Below are 21494 nucleotides of genomic sequence, written 5' to 3'. Positions count from 1 at the left end.
AGTGGGGACGACATCCGTCGGCCGATGCCCGATCGCCTCAGAGAAAAACTAGTTGGTTGTGTGCCGTTCACCGGACGGTCGTTTTAGAGTAACTGATCGTTGTTTTTACTTAGCTTTTGCGTGTAGTTGTTGTTCATTTAATAAAGATTTTTGATATTATAAACGAATTGTTCATATTTTATGCCTGAAGTTAACACAAGTAAGTGTCTTGATTAAGAAAATGATTCTAATTTATCATTTTTAACTTGCACATGTTTCATTTAATCTGATATTTTTACTTCATAAAAACTATAAAATATGATTTTATAAGTTAATTTTGACGAATAATACAAATAATTATTTTTAGATTCTGAACGGAGTGATGAATGTATTGATTTTACAATGATGTTTGTATTATTTTTGTGTCCGTCATCACTTTTTGGAGTAGTAATAATGCTTCGTTTTTGACTTCAGCCCCTCTTTGAAAAGACAAAATCGATTTTTTGATTTTGCTGTAAGTCAAAAACGAATCATTGTAAATACATGAAATTTTCAACAAACGTTTATATTAGCGTTATCTATTTGCGATTAAATTTTCAATATATTTTGACATTTTTTAAGCTACTTATAGATAATTGAAACTTATCGTAGTAAAAAATAAATCAAAAATCGTTAGTCACAATTTTTGTTTATAAGCATTTAAAGTTCAAATGTTTAAAAAATATATCAAAATCACGAAAATTTGCAAAGAATTTTGAAGTTGAAAATTCATAAAATCTTTGTGATTTATACTTAAGGTTAAAAAATCCAATACTAGGTTATCCATAAGTTTTCCTTCAAGTAACCGTAAAAAAATAAATCCATTGTCAATATAGAAAACATTTTATGTGCGTATGAAATATAATTTTTTACGAAATCGCGTAAAATAACGATATATTACAATTTAAATATAGGTAATAATATAATATATCCAACTAATTATCATTGACTGACAAATCATCTCCGTTCAGAATCGTTTTTCGTATACAATACTACCCGTCGTTGCATTCAAATTTAACACATCCATTATAGTGACCAGTGACCTACTTTCCATCTCTACTATACAGCGGAGCGATACCCACGTTTTTTCATATTGAATAGGAGCAAATTTTCAGTTGTACAAATGTATTCTCTAGTCACACTTATAATATGTACATTTATATTCTAGAAAACATTCTGGTATATTTGTAGGTACTATCTTTTATGGCTTATCATAATTATTATTTCTTATCGTCTGTTATATTATATTATGTCTATATTTCATATCATTTTGCAGTTTTACATTCGTATTTGTATTTGCGTTTCAACTGTAAATTGTTTTCAAGAATTTTTTAATAAAAATGAAGTTTGTCTGTTAGTTTATGTTTTGATTGTTTCAATTTCAAAATTATTCAGTGTTGTCCATGTACTAGTTGTTATATAAAAATTGTTGTCCTCTTTACGGTGTCTAGTAGCGACATTTTATCCTCCAACCATTATACATATTTAACTTACTATTTTTTTTTTAGATGGCAGTACAGCAGATCATTCAATACACGCTGAGACATGAATTCACATTTCTACCTCTATGCTAAATATCAATATCCTACGTTGAAAATGTACTTGACGATACTGCTAATAATAATGGTTTTGTGCAACGTGCGTGTAATGGGTATTGAATTTAATTGATATTAAATTAATAGTAGTGTAACAAAAAGTCAGTGTCATGAAACCCTGACCATTAGATTATAAGCAAATGATTCTAATTTTCCATTATTGACATTCAATTATTACATTTAAGATGATACTTCATACAGACAATAAAAAATGATTTAATATCATAATTTTGATATGAAAATTTAAACAAATATTACAAAGTCATACTTTGAACTGCTTGTAAAACACTGTATTCTCAAGTTATTCTCCAACCACTATACATATTTAACTGAATATTTTTTATTTTTAGATGGCAGTACAGCAGATCACTCAATACATGCTGAGACATGAATTCACATTTCTACCACTATGCAAAATATCAACATCCTACGTTGAAAATGTACTAGACGATACTGCTAATAATAAGGGTTTTGTGCAACGTGCGTGTAATGGGTATTGAATTTAATTGATATTAAATTAATTGTAGTGTAATAAAAAGTCAGTGTCATGAAACTCTGACCATTAGATTATAAGCAAATGATTCTAATTTTCAATTACTGACATTCAAATATTACATTTAAGCTGATACTTCATAAACACAATAAAACATGATTTTACATGGTAATTTTAACAAATATTACAAAGTCATATTTTTAACTGCTTATAAAACACTCAATTCTCATGTTAGTGTCTAGAAACCTTGACTACTAAATGATGACAATGATTCTTATTGTATACAAGTATACAAGTATTACAAACTCTTATTATTTTAATATTGAAAAGCAGCAATTTTATGTTAATGTACAATTGTATTCTTTACTTATATTTCGTTTTACATTAAAACTCAACAAAACATTCTGGTAGATTTGTATTATCTCTTTTATTGCTAAGCATTATAATTATTTCTTTAACCATTATACATATTTAACTGACTATTTGTGTTTTAGATGGCAGTACTGCAGATCACCGGAGGCATGCTGAGACATGAATTAGCATTTCTATCACTAGGGAAAGTTACAACATTTTCCGTTGAAAATGGAATAGAAGGTACTGCTAATATTAATGGTTTTGTGCAACGTGCGTGTAATGGGTATTGGATGTAATTGATATTCAATTAATAGTATTGTTACAAAAAGTTAGTGTCACAAAACCCTAACCATTATATTAAGTAAATGGTTCTTATTTACCATTATTAACTTCCATATATTTCATTTAGGCTCATACTTAATAATAAACACTATAAAACGTGCTTATATATCATAATTTTGACTCATATTACAATTTCATATTTTTAGCTGCTCATAAAAATCTCAATTATCAAGTTAGTGTCATGAAACCTAGACAGTTATATTAAGTAAATGATTCTTATTTACCATTACCAACATCCATATTTGTCATTTAAGCTGATACTTCATAAACACTATAAAACATGTTTTTAATATGATAATATTGACTAATATTACAAATTCATACTTTGAACTGCCTGTAAAACACTGTATTCTCAAGTTATTCTCCAACCGTTATACATTATTAACTTACTACATTTTTTCAGATGGCAGTATATCAGATCAATCAAGGCACGCTGAGACACGAATTCACATTTCTACCACCAAGGAAAGAATCAACATGCTATGTTGAAAATGGACTAGAAGATACTGATAATAATATTGGATTTATGCAATGTGCGTGCAATGGTTATTGAATATAATTGATTCTAAATTAATAGCTGTGAAACATTTGAGATTTGTTAAATATCTGAATAAAATAATAGTAAACACCTTTAGCTTGTATTGTTTATTCTTAAAATTTACCTATGCTATAAATATATTTTATTTTTACTATATTTAAATGATCATTATAAAACATTTATAAAACACTCAAATATTAAGTTAAAGTTTAGAAGCTTTAACAATGGTTTAAGAAATTTACCATTATTATCTTTCAGGTGTTTCATTTAACCTGGTATTTTGAATACACTATAATACATGTTTTTATATGATAATTTTGACAAATTCCTATTTTAAACTGCTTATAAAACACTCAAAATTATTAAATGTATGCACCGACAGAGGGCGGTAGTGGGGACGACATCCGTCGGCCGATGCCCGATCGCCTCAGAGAAAAACTAGTTGGTTGTGTGCCGTTCACCGGACGGTCGTTTTAGAGTAACTGATCGTTGTTTTTACTTAGCTTTTGCGTGTAGTTGTTGTTCATTTAATAAAGATTTTTGATATTATAAACGAATTGTTCATATTTTATGCCGGAAGTTAACACAAGTAAGTGTCTTGATTAAGAAAATGATTCTAATTTATCATTTTTAACTTGCACATGTTTCATTTAATCTGATATTTTTACTTCATAAAAACTATAAAATATGATTTTATAAGTTAATTTTGACGAATAATACAAATAATTATTTTTAGATTCTGAACGGAGTGATGAATGTATTGATTTTACAATGATGTTTGTATTATTTTTGTGTCCGTCATCACTTTTTGGAGTAGTAATAATGCTTCGTTTTTGACTTCAGCCCCTCTTTGAAAAGACAAAATCGATTTTTTGATTTTGCTGTAAGTCAAAAACGAATCATTGTAAATACATGAAATTTTCAACAAACGTTTATATTAGCGTTATCTATTTGCGATTAAATTTTCAATATATTTTGACATTTTTTAAGCTACTTATAGATAATTGAAACTTATCGTAGTAAAAAATAAATCAAAAATCGTTAGTCACAATTTTTGTTTATAAGCATTTAAAGTTCAAATGTTTAAAAAATATATCAAAATCACGAAAATTTGCAAAGAATTTTGAAGTTGAAAATTCATAAAATCTTTGTGATTTATACTTAAGGTTAAAAAATCCAATACTAGGTTATCCATAAGTTTTCCTTCAAGTAACCGTAAAAAAATAAATCCATTGTCAATATAGAAAACATTTTATGTGCGTATGAAATATAATTTTTTACGAAATCGCGTAAAATAACGATATATTACAATTTAAATATAGGTAATAATATAATATATCCAACTAATTATCATTGACTGACAAATCATCTCCGTTCAGAATCGTTTTTCGTATACAATACTACCCGTCGTTGCATTCAAATTTAACACATCCATTATAGTGACCAGTGACCTACTTTCCATCTCTACTATACAGCGGAGCGATACCCACGTTTTTTCATATTGAATAGGAGCAAATTTTCAGTTGTACAAATGTATTCTCTAGTCACACTTATAATATGTACATTTATATTCTAGAAAACATTCTGGTATATTTGTAGGTACTATCTTTTATGGCTTATCATAATTATTATTTCTTATCGTCTGTTATATTATATTATGTCTATATTTCATATCATTTTGCAGTTTTACATTCGTATTTGTATTTGCGTTTCAACTGTAAATTGTTTTCAAGAATTTTTTAATAAAAATGAAGTTTGTCTGTTAGTTTATGTTTTGATTGTTTCAATTTCAAAATTATTCAGTGTTGTCCATGTACTAGTTGTTATATAAAAATTGTTGTCCTCTTTACGGTGTCTAGTAGCGACATTTTATCCTCCAACCATTATACATATTTAACTTACTATTTTTTTTTTAGATGGCAGTACAGCAGATCATTCAATACACGCTGAGACATGAATTCACATTTCTACCTCTATGCTAAATATCAATATCCTACGTTGAAAATGTACTTGACGATACTGCTAATAATAATGGTTTTGTGCAACGTGCGTGTAATGGGTATTGAATTTAATTGATATTAAATTAATAGTAGTGTAACAAAAAGTCAGTGTCATGAAACCCTGACCATTAGATTATAAGCAAATGATTCTAATTTTCCATTATTGACATTCAATTATTACATTTAAGATGATACTTCATACAGACAATAAAAAATGATTTAATATCATAATTTTGATATGAAAATTTAAACAAATATTACAAAGTCATACTTTGAACTGCTTGTAAAACACTGTATTCTCAAGTTATTCTCCAACCACTATACATATTTAACTGAATATTTTTTATTTTTAGATGGCAGTACAGCAGATCACTCAATACATGCTGAGACATGAATTCACATTTCTACCACTATGCAAAATATCAACATCCTACGTTGAAAATGTACTAGACGATACTGCTAATAATAAGGGTTTTGTGCAACGTGCGTGTAATGGGTATTGAATTTAATTGATATTAAATTAATTGTAGTGTAATAAAAAGTCAGTGTCATGAAACTCTGACCATTAGATTATAAGCAAATGATTCTAATTTTCAATTACTGACATTCAAATATTACATTTAAGCTGATACTTCATAAACACAATAAAACATGATTTTACATGGTAATTTTAACAAATATTACAAAGTCATATTTTTAACTGCTTATAAAACACTCAATTCTCATGTTAGTGTCTAGAAACCTTGACTACTAAATGATGACAATGATTCTTATTGTATACAAGTATACAAGTATTACAAACTCTTATTATTTTAATATTGAAAAGCAGCAATTTTATGTTAATGTACAATTGTATTCTTTACTTATATTTCGTTTTACATTAAAACTCAACAAAACATTCTGGTAGATTTGTATTATCTCTTTTATTGCTAAGCATTATAATTATTTCTTTAACCATTATACATATTTAACTGACTATTTGTGTTTTAGATGGCAGTACTGCAGATCACCGGAGGCATGCTGAGACATGAATTAGCATTTCTATCACTAGGGAAAGTTACAACATTTTCCGTTGAAAATGGAATAGAAGGTACTGCTAATATTAATGGTTTTGTGCAACGTGCGTGTAATGGGTATTGGATGTAATTGATATTCAATTAATAGTATTGTTACAAAAAGTTAGTGTCACAAAACCCTAACCATTATATTAAGTAAATGGTTCTTATTTACCATTATTAACTTCCATATATTTCATTTAGGCTCATACTTAATAATAAACACTATAAAACGTGCTTATATATCATAATTTTGACTCATATTACAATTTCATATTTTTAGCTGCTCATAAAAATCTCAATTATCAAGTTAGTGTCATGAAACCTAGACAGTTATATTAAGTAAATGATTCTTATTTACCATTACCAACATCCATATTTGTCATTTAAGCTGATACTTCATAAACACTATAAAACATGTTTTTAATATGATAATATTGACTAATATTACAAATTCATACTTTGAACTGCCTGTAAAACACTGTATTCTCAAGTTATTCTCCAACCGTTATACATTATTAACTTACTACATTTTTTCAGATGGCAGTATATCAGATCAATCAAGGCACGCTGAGACACGAATTCACATTTCTACCACCAAGGAAAGAATCAACATGCTATGTTGAAAATGGACTAGAAGATACTGATAATAATATTGGATTTATGCAATGTGCGTGCAATGGTTATTGAATATAATTGATTCTAAATTAATAGCTGTGAAACATTTGAGATTTGTTAAATATCTGAATAAAATAATAGTAAACACCTTTAGCTTGTATTGTTTATTCTTAAAATTTACCTATGCTATAAATATATTTTATTTTTACTATATTTAAATGATCATTATAAAACATTTATAAAACACTCAAATATTAAGTTAAAGTTTAGAAGCTTTAACAATGGTATAAGAAATTTACCATTATTATCTTTCAGGTGTTTCATTTAACCTGGTATTTTGAATACACTATAATACATGTTTTTATATGATAATTTTGACAAATTCCTATTTTAAACTGCTTATAAAACACTCAAAATTATTAAATGTATGCACCGACAGAGGGCGGTAGTGGGGACGACATCCGTCGGCCGATGCCCGATCGCCTCAGAGAAAAACTAGTTGGTTGTGTGCCGTTCACCGGACGGTCGTTTTAGAGTAACTGATCGTTGTTTTTACTTAGCTTTTGCGTGTAGTTGTTGTTCATTTAATAAAGATTTTTGATATTATAAACGAATTGTTCATATTTTATGCCGGAAGTTAACACAAGTAAGTGTCTTGATTAAGAAAATGATTCTAATTTATCATTTTTAACTTGCACATGTTTCATTTAATCTGATATTTTTACTTCATAAAAACTATAAAATATGATTTTATAAGTTAATTTTGACGAATAATACAAATAATTATTTTTAGATTCTGAACGGAGTGATGAATGTATTGATTTTACAATGATGTTTGTATTATTTTTGTGTCCGTCATCACTTTTTGGAGTAGTAATAATGCTTCGTTTTTGACTTCAGCCCCTCTTTGAAAAGACAAAATCGATTTTTTGATTTTGCTGTAAGTCAAAAACGAATCATTGTAAATACATGAAATTTTCAACAAACGTTTATATTAGCGTTATCTATTTGCGATTAAATTTTCAATATATTTTGACATTTTTTAAGCTACTTATAGATAATTGAAACTTATCGTAGTAAAAAATAAATCAAAAATCGTTAGTCACAATTTTTGTTTATAAGCATTTAAAGTTCAAATGTTTAAAAAATATATCAAAATCACGAAAATTTGCAAAGAATTTTGAAGTTGAAAATTCATAAAATCTTTGTGATTTATACTTAAGGTTAAAAAATCCAATACTAGGTTATCCATAAGTTTTCCTTCAAGTAACCGTAAAAAAATAAATCCATTGTCAATATAGAAAACATTTTATGTGCGTATGAAATATAATTTTTTACGAAATCGCGTAAAATAACGATATATTACAATTTAAATATAGGTAATAATATAATATATCCAACTAATTATCATTGACTGACAAATCATCTCCGTTCAGAATCGTTTTTCGTATACAATACTACCCGTCGTTGCATTCAAATTTAACACATCCATTATAGTGACCAGTGACCTACTTTCCATCTCTACTATACAGCGGAGCGATACCCACGTTTTTTCATATTGAATAGGAGCAAATTTTCAGTTGTACAAATGTATTCTCTAGTCACACTTATAATATGTACATTTATATTCTAGAAAACATTCTGGTATATTTGTAGGTACTATCTTTTATGGCTTATCATAATTATTATTTCTTATCGTCTGTTATATTATATTATGTCTATATTTCATATCATTTTGCAGTTTTACATTCGTATTTGTATTTGCGTTTCAACTGTAAATTGTTTTCAAGAATTTTTTAATAAAAATGAAGTTTGTCTGTTAGTTTATGTTTTGATTGTTTCAATTTCAAAATTATTCAGTGTTGTCCATGTACTAGTTGTTATATAAAAATTGTTGTCCTCTTTACGGTGTCTAGTAGCGACATTTTATCCTCCAACCATTATACATATTTAACTTACTATTTTTTTTTTAGATGGCAGTACAGCAGATCATTCAATACACGCTGAGACATGAATTCACATTTCTACCTCTATGCTAAATATCAATATCCTACGTTGAAAATGTACTTGACGATACTGCTAATAATAATGGTTTTGTGCAACGTGCGTGTAATGGGTATTGAATTTAATTGATATTAAATTAATAGTAGTGTAACAAAAAGTCAGTGTCATGAAACCCTGACCATTAGATTATAAGCAAATGATTCTAATTTTCCATTATTGACATTCAATTATTACATTTAAGATGATACTTCATACAGACAATAAAAAATGATTTAATATCATAATTTTGATATGAAAATTTAAACAAATATTACAAAGTCATACTTTGAACTGCTTGTAAAACACTGTATTCTCAAGTTATTCTCCAACCACTATACATATTTAACTGAATATTTTTTATTTTTAGATGGCAGTACAGCAGATCACTCAATACATGCTGAGACATGAATTCACATTTCTACCACTATGCAAAATATCAACATCCTACGTTGAAAATGTACTAGACGATACTGCTAATAATAAGGGTTTTGTGCAACGTGCGTGTAATGGGTATTGAATTTAATTGATATTAAATTAATTGTAGTGTAATAAAAAGTCAGTGTCATGAAACTCTGACCATTAGATTATAAGCAAATGATTCTAATTTTCAATTACTGACATTCAAATATTACATTTAAGCTGATACTTCATAAACACAATAAAACATGATTTTACATGGTAATTTTAACAAATATTACAAAGTCATATTTTTAACTGCTTATAAAACACTCAATTCTCATGTTAGTGTCTAGAAACCTTGACTACTAAATGATGACAATGATTCTTATTGTATACAAGTATACAAGTATTACAAACTCTTATTATTTTAATATTGAAAAGCAGCAATTTTATGTTAATGTACAATTGTATTCTTTACTTATATTTCGTTTTACATTAAAACTCAACAAAACATTCTGGTAGATTTGTATTATCTCTTTTATTGCTAAGCATTATAATTATTTCTTTAACCATTATACATATTTAACTGACTATTTGTGTTTTAGATGGCAGTACTGCAGATCACCGGAGGCATGCTGAGACATGAATTAGCATTTCTATCACTAGGGAAAGTTACAACATTTTCCGTTGAAAATGGAATAGAAGGTACTGCTAATATTAATGGTTTTGTGCAACGTGCGTGTAATGGGTATTGGATGTAATTGATATTCAATTAATAGTATTGTTACAAAAAGTTAGTGTCACAAAACCCTAACCATTATATTAAGTAAATGGTTCTTATTTACCATTATTAACTTCCATATATTTCATTTAGGCTCATACTTAATAATAAACACTATAAAACGTGCTTATATATCATAATTTTGACTCATATTACAATTTCATATTTTTAGCTGCTCATAAAAATCTCAATTATCAAGTTAGTGTCATGAAACCTAGACAGTTATATTAAGTAAATGATTCTTATTTACCATTACCAACATCCATATTTGTCATTTAAGCTGATACTTCATAAACACTATAAAACATGTTTTTAATATGATAATATTGACTAATATTACAAATTCATACTTTGAACTGCCTGTAAAACACTGTATTCTCAAGTTATTCTCCAACCGTTATACATTATTAACTTACTACATTTTTTCAGATGGCAGTATATCAGATCAATCAAGGCACGCTGAGACACGAATTCACATTTCTACCACCAAGGAAAGAATCAACATGCTATGTTGAAAATGGACTAGAAGATACTGATAATAATATTGGATTTATGCAATGTGCGTGCAATGGTTATTGAATATAATTGATTCTAAATTAATAGCTGTGAAACAATTGAGATTTGTTAAATATCTGAATAAAATAATAGTAAACACCTTTAGCTTGTATTGTTTATTCTTAAAATTTACCTATGCTATAAATATATTTTATTTTTACTATATTTAAATGATCATTATAAAACATTTATAAAACACTCAAATATTAAGTTAAAGTTTAGAAGCTTTAACAATGGTTTAAGAAATTTACCATTATTATCTTTCAGGTGTTTCATTTAACCTGGTATTTTGAATACACTATAATACATGTTTTTATATGATAATTTTGACAAATTCCTATTTTAAACTGCTTATAAAACACTCAAAATTATTAAATGTATGCACCGACAGAGGGCGGTAGTGGGGACGACATCCGTCGGCCGATGCCCGATCGCCTCAGAGAAAAACTAGTTGGTTGTGTGCCGTTCACCGGACGGTCGTTTTAGAGTAACTGATCGTTGTTTTTACTTAGCTTTTGCGTGTAGTTGTTGTTCATTTAATAAAGATTTTTGATATTATAAACGAATTGTTCATATTTTATGCCTGAAGTTAACACAAGTAAGTGTCTTGATTAAGAAAATGATTCTAATTTATCATTTTTAACTTGCACATGTTCCATTTAATCTGATATTTTTACTTCATAAAAACTATAAAATATGATTTTATAAGTTAATTTTGACGAATAATACAAATAATTATTTTTAGATTCTGAACGGAGTGATGAATGTATTGATTTTACAATGATGTTTGTATTATTTTTGTGTCCGTCATCACTTTTTGGAGTAGTAATAATGCTTCGTTTTTGACTTCAGCCCCTCTTTGAAAAGACAAAATCGATTTTTTGATTTTGCTGTAAGTCAAAAACGAATCATTGTAAATACATGAAATTTTCAACAAACGTTTATATTAGCGTTATCTATTTGCGATTAAATTTTCAATATATTTTGACATTTTTTAAGCTACTTATAGATAATTGAAACTTATCGTAGTAAAAAATAAATCAAAAATCGTTAGTCACAATTTTTGTTTATAAGCATTTAAAGTTCAAATGTTTAAAAAATATATCAAAATCACGAAAATTTGCAAAGAATTTTGAAGTTGAAAATTCATAAAATCTTTGTGATTTATACTTAAGGTTAAAAAATCCAATACTAGGTTATCCATAAGTTTTCCTTCAAGTAACCGTAAAAAAATAAATCCATTGTCAATATAGAAAACATTTTATGTGCGTATGAAATATAATTTTTTACGAAATCGCGTAAAATAACGATATATTACAATTTAAATATAGGTAATAATATAATATATCCAACTAATTATCATTGACTGACAAATCATCTCCGTTCAGAATCGTTTTTCGTATACAATACTACCCGTCGTTGCATTCAAATTTAACACATCCATTATAGTGACCAGTGACCTACTTTCCATCTCTACTATACAGCGGAGCGATACCCACGTTTTTTCATATTGAATAGGAGCAAATTTTCAGTTGTACAAATGTATTCTCTAGTCACACTTATAATATGTACATTTATATTCTAGAAAACATTCTGGTATATTTGTAGGTACTATCTTTTATGGCTTATCATAATTATTATTTCTTATCGTCTGTTATATTATATTATGTCTATATTTCATATCATTTTGCAGTTTTACATTCGTATTTGTATTTGCGTTTCAACTGTAAATTGTTTTCAAGAATTTTTTAATAAAAATGAAGTTTGTCTGTTAGTTTATGTTTTGATTGTTTCAATTTCAAAATTATTCAGTGTTGTCCATGTACTAGTTGTTATATAAAAATTGTTGTCCTCTTTACGGTGTCTAGTAGCGACATTTTATCCTCCAACCATTATACATATTTAACTTACTATTTTTTTTTTAGATGGCAGTACAGCAGATCATTCAATACACGCTGAGACATGAATTCACATTTCTACCTCTATGCTAAATATCAATATCCTACGTTGAAAATGTACTTGACGATACTGCTAATAATAATGGTTTTGTGCAACGTGCGTGTAATGGGTATTGAATTTAATTGATATTAAATTAATAGTAGTGTAACAAAAAGTCAGTGTCATGAAACCCTGACCATTAGATTATAAGCAAATGATTCTAATTTTCCATTATTGACATTCAATTATTACATTTAAGATGATACTTCATACAGACAATAAAAAATGATTTAATATCATAATTTTGATATGAAAATTTAAACAAATATTACAAAGTCATACTTTGAACTGCTTGTAAAACACTGTATTCTCAAGTTATTCTCCAACCACTATACATATTTAACTGAATATTTTTTATTTTTAGATGGCAGTACAGCAGATCACTCAATACATGCTGAGACATGAATTCACATTTCTACCACTATGCAAAATATCAACATCCTACGTTGAAAATGTACTAGACGATACTGCTAATAATAAGGGTTTTGTGCAACGTGCGTGTAATGGGTATTGAATTTAATTGATATTAAATTAATTGTAGTGTAATAAAAAGTCAGTGTCATGAAACTCTGACCATTAGATTATAAGCAAATGATTCTAATTTTCAATTACTGACATTCAAATATTACATTTAAGCTGATACTTCATAAACACAATAAAACATGATTTTACATGGTAATTTTAACAAATATTACAAAGTCATATTTTTAACTGCTTATAAAACACTCAATTCTCATGTTAGTGTCTAGAAACCTTGACTACTAAATGATGACAATGATTCTTATTGTATACAAGTATACAAGTATTACAAACTCTTATTATTTTAATATTGAAAAGCAGCAATTTTATGTTAATGTACAATTGTATTCTTTACTTATATTTCGTTTTACATTAAAACTCAACAAAACATTCTGGTAGATTTGTATTATCTCTTTTATTGCTAAGCATTATAATTATTTCTTTAACCATTATACATATTTAACTGACTATTTGTGTTTTAGATGGCAGTACTGCAGATCACCGGAGGCATGCTGAGACATGAATTAGCATTTCTATCACTAGGGAAAGTTACAACATTTTCCGTTGAAAATGGAATAGAAGGTACTGCTAATATTAATGGTTTTGTGCAACGTGCGTGTAATGGGTATTGGATGTAATTGATATTCAATTAATAGTATTGTTACAAAAAGTTAGTGTCACAAAACCCTAACCATTATATTAAGTAAATGGTTCTTATTTACCATTATTAACTTCCATATATTTCATTTAGGCTCATACTTAATAATAAACACTATAAAACGTGCTTATATATCATAATTTTGACTCATATTACAATTTCATATTTTTAGCTGCTCATAAAAATCTCAATTATCAAGTTAGTGTCATGAAACCTAGACAGTTATATTAAGTAAATGATTCTTATTTACCATTACCAACATCCATATTTGTCATTTAAGCTGATACTTCATAAACACTATAAAACATGTTTTTAATATGATAATATTGACTAATATTACAAATTCATACTTTGAACTGCCTGTAAAACACTGTATTCTCAAGTTATTCTCCAACCGTTATACATTATTAACTTACTACATTTTTTCAGATGGCAGTATATCAGATCAATCAAGGCACGCTGAGACACGAATTCACATTTCTACCACCAAGGAAAGAATCAACATGCTATGTTGAAAATGGACTAGAAGATACTGATAATAATATTGGATTTATGCAATGTGCGTGCAATGGTTATTGAATATAATTGATTCTAAATTAATAGCTGTGAAACAATTGAGATTTGTTAAATATCTGAATAAAATAATAGTAAACACCTTTAGCTTGTATTGTTTATTCTTAAAATTTACCTATGCTATAAATATATTTTATTTTTACTATATTTAAATGATCATTATAAAACATTTATAAAACACTCAAATATTAAGTTAAAGTTTAGAAGCTTTAACAATGGTTTAAGAAATTTACCATTATTATCTTTCAGGTGTTTCATTTAACCTGGTATTTTGAATACACTATAATACATGTTTTTATATGATAATTTTGACAAATTCCTATTTTAAACTGCTTATAAAACACTCAAAATTATTAAATGTATGCACCGACAGAGGGCGGTAGTGGGGACGACATCCGTCGGCCGATGCCCGATCGCCTCAGAGAAAAACTAGTTGGTTGTGTGCCGTTCACCGGACGGTCGTTTTAGAGTAACTGATCGTTGTTTTTACTTAGCTTTTGCGTGTAGTTGTTGTTCATTTAATAAAGATTTTTGATATTATAAACGAATTGTTCATATTTTATGCCTGAAGTTAACACAAGTAAGTGTCTTGATTAAGAAAATGATTCTAATTTATCATTTTTAACTTGCACATGTTCCATTTAATCTGATATTTTTACTTCATAAAAACTATAAAATATGATTTTATAAGTTAATTTTGACGAATAATACAAATAATTATTTTTAGATTCTGAACGGAGTGATGAATGTATTGATTTTACAATGATGTTTGTATTATTTTTGTGTCCGTCATCACTTTTTGGAGTAGTAATAATGCTTCGTTTTTGACTTCAGCCCCTCTTTGAAAAGACAAAATCGATTTTTTGATTTTGCTGTAAGTCAAAAACGAATCATTGTAAATACATGAAATTTTCAACAAACGTTTATATTAGCGTTATCTATTTGCGATTAAATTTTCAATATATTTTGACATTTTTTAAGCTACTTATAGATAATTGAAACTTATCGTAGTAAAAAATAAATCAAAAATCGTTAGTCACAATTTTTGTTTATAAGCATTTAAAGTTCAAATGTTTAAAAAATATATCAAAATCACGAAAATTTGCAAAGAATTTTGAAGTTGAAAATTCATAAAATCTTTGTGATTTATACTTAAGGTTAAAAAATCCAATACTAGGTTATCCATAAGTTTTCCTTCAAGTAACCGTAAAAAAATAAATCCATTGTCAATATAGAAAACATTTTATGTGCGTATGAAATATAATTTTTTACGAAATCGCGTAAAATAACGATATATTACAATTTAAATATAGGTAATAATATAATATATCCAACTAATTATCATTGACTGACAAATCATCTCCGTTCAGAATCGTTTTTCGTATACAATACTACCCGTCGTTGCATTCAAATTTAACACATCCATTATAGTGACCAGTGACCTACTTTCCATCTCTACTATACAGCGGAGCGATACCCACGTTTTTTCATATTGAATAGGAGCAAATTTTCAGTTGTACAAATGTATTCTCTAGTCACACTTATAATATGTACATTTATATTCTAGAAAACATTCTGGTATATTTGTAGGTACTATCTTTTATGGCTTATCATAATTATTATTTCTTATCGTCTGTTATATTATATTATGTCTATATTTCATATCATTTTGCAGTTTTACATTCGTATTTGTATTTGCGTTTCAACTGTAAATTGTTTTCAAGAATTTTTTAATAAAAATGAAGTTTGTCTGTTAGTTTATGTTTTGATTGTTTCAATTTCAAAATTATTCAGTGTTGTCCATGTACTAGTTGTTATATAAAAATTGTTGTCCTCTTTACGGTGTCTAGTAGCGACATTTTATCCTCCAACCATTATACATATTTAACTTACTATTTTTTTTTTAGATGGCAGTACAGCAGATCATTCAATACACGCTGAGACATGAATTCACATTTCTACCTCTATGCTAAATATCAATATCCTACGTTGAAAATGTACTTGACGATACTGCTAATAATAATGGTTTTGTGCAACGTGCGTGTAATGGGTATTGAATTTAATTGATATTAAATTAATTGTAGTGTAATAAAAAGTCAGTGTCATGAAACTCTGACCATTAGATTATAAGCAAATGATTCTAATTTTCAATTACTGACATTCAAATATTACATTTAAGCTGATACTTCATAAACACAATAAAACATGATTTTACATGGTAATTTTAACAAATATTACAAAGTCATATTTTTAACTGCTTATAAAACACTCAATTCTCATGTTAGTGTCTAGAAACCTTGACTACTAAATGATGACAATGATTCTTATTGTATACAAGTATACAAGTATTACAAACTCTTATTATTTTAATATTGAAAAGCAGCAATTTTATGTTAATGTACAATTGTATTCTTTACTTATATTTCGTTTTACATTAAAACTCAACAAAACATTCTGGTAGATTTGTATTATCTCTTTTATTGCTAAGCATTATAATTATTTCTTTAACCATTATACATATTTAACTGACTATTTGTGTTTTAGATGGCAGTACTGCAGATCACCGGAGGCATGCTGAGACATGAATTAGCATTTCTATCACTAGGGAAAGTTACAACATTTTCCGTTGAAAATGGAATAGAAGGTACTGCTAATATTAATGGTTTTGTGCAACGTGCGTGTAATGGGTATTGGATGTAATTGATATTCAATTAATAGTATTGTTACAAAAAGTTAGTGTCACAAAACCCTAACCATTATATTAAGTAAATGGTTCTTATTTACCATTATTAACTTCCATATATTTCATTTAGGCTCATACTTAATAATAAACACTATAAAACGTGCTTATATATCATAATTTTGACTCATATTACAATTTCATATTTTTAGCTGCTCATAAAAATCTCAATTATCAAGTTAGTGTCATGAAACCTAGACAGTTATATTAAGTAAATGATTCTTATTTACCATTACCAACATCCATATTTGTCATTTAAGCTGATACTTCATAAACACTATAAAACATGTTTTTAATATGATAATATTGACTAATATTACAAATTCATACTTTGAACTGCCTGTAAAACACTGTATTCTCAAGTTATTCTCCAACCGTTATACATTATTAACTTACTACATTTTTTCAGATGGCAGTATATCAGATCAATCAAGGCACGCTGAGACACGAATTCACATTTCTACCACCAAGGAAAGAATCAACATGCTATGTTGAAAATGGACTAGAAGATACTGATAATAATATTGGATTTATGCAATGTGCGTGCAATGGTTATTGAATATAATTGATTCTAAATTAATAGCTGTGAAACAATTGAGATTTGTTAAATATCTGAATAAAATAATAGTAAACACCTTTAGCTTGTATTGTTTATTCTTAAAATTTACCTATGCTATAAATATATTTTATTTTTACTATATTTAAATGATCATTATAAAACATTTATAAAACACTCAAATATTAAGTTAAAGTTTAGAAGCTTTAACAATGGTTTAAGAAATTTACCATTATTATCTTTCAGGTGTTTCATTTAACCTGGTATTTTGAATACACTATAATACATGTTTTTATATGATAATTTTGACAAATTCCTATTTTAAACTGCTTATAAAACACTCAAAATTATTAAATGTATGCACCGACAGAGGGCGGTAGTGGGGACGACATCCGTCGGCCGATGCCCGATCGCCTCAGAGAAAAACTAGTTGGTTGTGTGCCGTTCACCGGACGGTCGTTTTAGAGTAACTGATCGTTGTTTTTACTTAGCTTTTGCGTGTAGTTGTTGTTCATTTAATAAAGATTTTTGATATTATAAACGAATTGTTCATATTTTATGCCTGAAGTTAACACAAGTAAGTGTCTTGATTAAGAAAATGATTCTAATTTATCATTTTTAACTTGCACATGTTCCATTTAATCTGATATTTTTACTTCATAAAAACTATAAAATATGATTTTATAAGTTAATTTTGACGAATAATACAAATAATTATTTTTAGATTCTGAACGGAGTGATGAATGTATTGATTTTACAATGATGTTTGTATTATTTTTGTGTCCGTCATCACTTTTTGGAGTAGTAATAATGCTTCGTTTTTGACTTCAGCCCCTCTTTGAAAAGACAAAATCGATTTTTTGATTTTGCTGTAAGTCAAAAACGAATCATTGTAAATACATGAAATTTTCAACAAACGTTTATATTAGCGTTATCTATTTGCGATTAAATTTTCAATATATTTTGACATTTTTTAAGCTACTTATAGATAATTGAAACTTATCGTAGTAAAAAATAAATCAAAAATCGTTAGTCACAATTTTTGTTTATAAGCATTTAAAGTTCAAATGTTTAAAAAATATATCAAAATCACGAAAATTTGCAAAGAATTTTGAAGTTGAAAATTCATAAAATCTTTGTGATTTATACTTAAGGTTAAAAAATCCAATACTAGGTTATCCATAAGTTTTCCTTCAAGTAACCGTAAAAAAATAAATCCATTGTCAATATAGAAAACATTTTATGTGCGTATGAAATATAATTTTTTACGAAATCGCGTAAAATAACGATATATTACAATTTAAATATAGGTAATAATATAATATATCCAACTAATTATCATTGACTGACAAATCATCTCCGTTCAGAATCGTTTTTCGTATACAATACTACCCGTCGTTGCATTCAAATTTAACACATCCATTATAGTGACCAGTGACCTACTTTCCATCTCTACTATACAGCGGAGCGATACCCACGTTTTTTCATATTGAATAGGAGCAAATTTTCAGTTGTACAAATGTATTCTCTAGTCACACTTATAATATGTACATTTATATTCTAGAAAACATTCTGGTATATTTGTAGGTACTATCTTTTATGGCTTATCATAATTATTATTTCTTATCGTCTGTTATATTATATTATGTCTATATTTCATATCATTTTGCAGTTTTACATTCGTATTTGTATTTGCGTTTCAACTGTAAATTGTTTTCAAGAATTTTTTAATAAAAATGAAGTTTGTCTGTTAGTTTATGTTTTGATTGTTTCAATTTCAAAATTATTCAGTGTTGTCCATGTACTAGTTGTTATATAAAAATTGTTGTCCTCTTTACGGTGTCTAGTAGCGACATTTTATCCTCCAACCATTATACATATTTAACTTACTATTTTTTTTTTAGATGGCAGTACAGCAGATCATTCAATACACGCTGAGACATGAATTCACATTTCTACCTCTATGCTAAATATCAATATCCTACGTTGAAAATGTACTTGACGATACTGCTAATAATAATGGTTTTGTGCAACGTGCGTGTAATGGGTATTGAATTTAATTGATATTAAATTAATTGTAGTGTAATAAAAAGTCAGTGTCATGAAACTCTGACCATTAGATTATAAGCAAATGATTCTAATTTTCAATTACTGACATTCAAATATTACATTTAAGCTGATACTTCATAAACACAATAAAACATGATTTTACATGGTAATTTTAACAAATATTACAAAGTCATATTTTTAACTGCTTATAAAACACTCAATTCTCATGTTAGTGTCTAGAAACCTTGACTACTAAATGATGACAATGATTCTTATTGTATACAAGTATACAAGTATTACAAACTCTTATTATTTTAATATTGAAAAGCAGCAATTTTATGTTAATGTACAATTGTATTCTTTACTTATATTTCGTTTTACATTAAAACTCAACAAAACATTCTGGTAGATTTGTATTATCTCTTTTATTGCTAAGCATTATAATTATTTCTTTAACCATTATACATATTTAACTGACTATTTGTGTTTTAGATGGCAGTACTGCAGATCACCGGAGGCATGCTGAGACATGAATTAGCATTTCTATCACTAGGGAAAGTTACAACATTTTCCGTTGAAAATGGAATAGAAGGTACTGCTAATATTAATGGTTTTGTGCAACGTGCGTGTAATGGGTATTGGATGTAATTGATATTCAATTAATAGTATTGTTACAAAAAGTTAGTGTCACAAAACCCTAACCATTATATTAAGTAAATGGTTCTTATTTACCATTATTAACTTCCATATATTTCATTTAGGCTCATACTTAATAATAAACACTATAAAACGTGCTTATATATCATAATTTTGACTCATATTACAATTTCATATTTTTAGCTGCTCATAAAAATCTCAATTATCAAGTTAGTGTCATGAAACCTAGACAGTTATATTAAGTAAATGATTCTTATTTACCATTACCAACATCCATATTTGTCATTTAAGCTGATACTTCATAAACACTATAAAACATGTTTTTAATATGATAATATTGACTAATATTACAAATTCATACTTTGAACTGCCTGTAAAACACTGTATTCTCAAGTTATTCTCCAACCGTTATACATTATTAACTTACTACATTTTTTCAGATGGCAGTATATCAGATCAATCAAGGCACGCTGAGACACGAATTCACATTTCTACCACCAAGGAAAGAATCAACATGCTATGTTGAAAATGGACTAGAAGATACTGATAATAATATTGGATTTATGCAATGTGCGTGCAATGGTTATTGAATATAATTGATTCTAAATTAATAGCTGTGAAACAATTGAGATTTGTTAAATATCTGAATAAAATAATAGTAAACACCTTTAGCTTGTATTGTTTATTCTTAAAATTTACCTATGCTATAAATATATTTTATTTTTACTATATTTAAATGATCATTATAAAACATTTATAAAACACTCAAATATTAAGTTAAAGTTTAGAAGCTTTAACAATGGTTTAAGAAATTTACCATTATTATCTTTCAGGTGTTTCATTTAACCTGGTATTTTGAATACACTATAATACATGTTTTTATATGATAATTTTGACAAATTCCTATTTTAAACTGCTTATAAAACACTCAAAATTATTAAATGTATGCACCG

At 27.3% G+C, this 21494-nt stretch overlaps 4 long non-coding RNA genes across 13 annotated transcripts; all 4 read left to right on the top strand.

The window, feature by feature from the left end:
- Positions 1 to 68: 68 nt before the first annotated feature.
- Positions 69 to 7153, top strand: LOC132927980 (uncharacterized). Of its 5 annotated transcripts, XR_009661935.1 has the most exons (6): positions 69 to 199; positions 1527 to 1669; positions 1964 to 2093; positions 5694 to 5836; positions 6331 to 6430; positions 6936 to 7153. It is a non-coding gene; the product is annotated as an uncharacterized LOC132927980 (long non-coding RNA). The 5 variants fall into 5 exon arrangements; XR_009661936.1 differs by lacking the exon at positions 69 to 199 and having other exon boundaries at positions 1338 to 1669; positions 5694 to 5823; XR_009661932.1 differs by lacking the exon at positions 69 to 199 and having other exon boundaries at positions 1338 to 1669.
- Positions 7154 to 7548: 395 nt separating this feature from the next.
- Positions 7549 to 14626, top strand: LOC132927979 (uncharacterized). 6 transcript variants are annotated; one of them, XR_009661930.1, is made up of 6 exons: positions 7549 to 7659; positions 8987 to 9129; positions 9424 to 9553; positions 13154 to 13296; positions 13791 to 13890; positions 14396 to 14626. It is a non-coding gene; the product is annotated as an uncharacterized LOC132927979 (long non-coding RNA). The 6 variants fall into 6 exon arrangements; XR_009661931.1 differs by lacking the exon at positions 7549 to 7659 and having other exon boundaries at positions 8798 to 9129; positions 13154 to 13283; XR_009661926.1 differs by lacking the exon at positions 7549 to 7659 and having other exon boundaries at positions 8798 to 9129.
- A 2446-nt stretch (positions 14627 to 17072) lies between these two features.
- LOC132928030 (uncharacterized) lies at positions 17073 to 17919 on the top strand. The gene is made up of 2 exons (XR_009661950.1): positions 17073 to 17183; positions 17689 to 17919. It is a non-coding gene; the product is annotated as an uncharacterized LOC132928030 (long non-coding RNA).
- Positions 17920 to 20365: 2446 nt separating this feature from the next.
- On the top strand, positions 20366 to 21212 carry LOC132928016 (uncharacterized). Its single transcript, XR_009661945.1, has 2 exons — positions 20366 to 20476; positions 20982 to 21212. It is a non-coding gene; the product is annotated as an uncharacterized LOC132928016 (long non-coding RNA).
- The last annotated feature ends 282 nt before the right edge of the window (positions 21213 to 21494 follow it).

This window comes from Rhopalosiphum padi, chromosome 3 (assembly GCF_020882245.1).
Source record: "Rhopalosiphum padi isolate XX-2018 chromosome 3, ASM2088224v1, whole genome shotgun sequence".
In the NCBI taxonomy this organism is placed as follows: domain Eukaryota; kingdom Metazoa; phylum Arthropoda; class Insecta; order Hemiptera; family Aphididae; genus Rhopalosiphum; species Rhopalosiphum padi.
The sequence above is the reverse complement of the archived record's forward strand: the minus strand, read 5'-3'. Positions and strand labels throughout refer to the sequence as shown.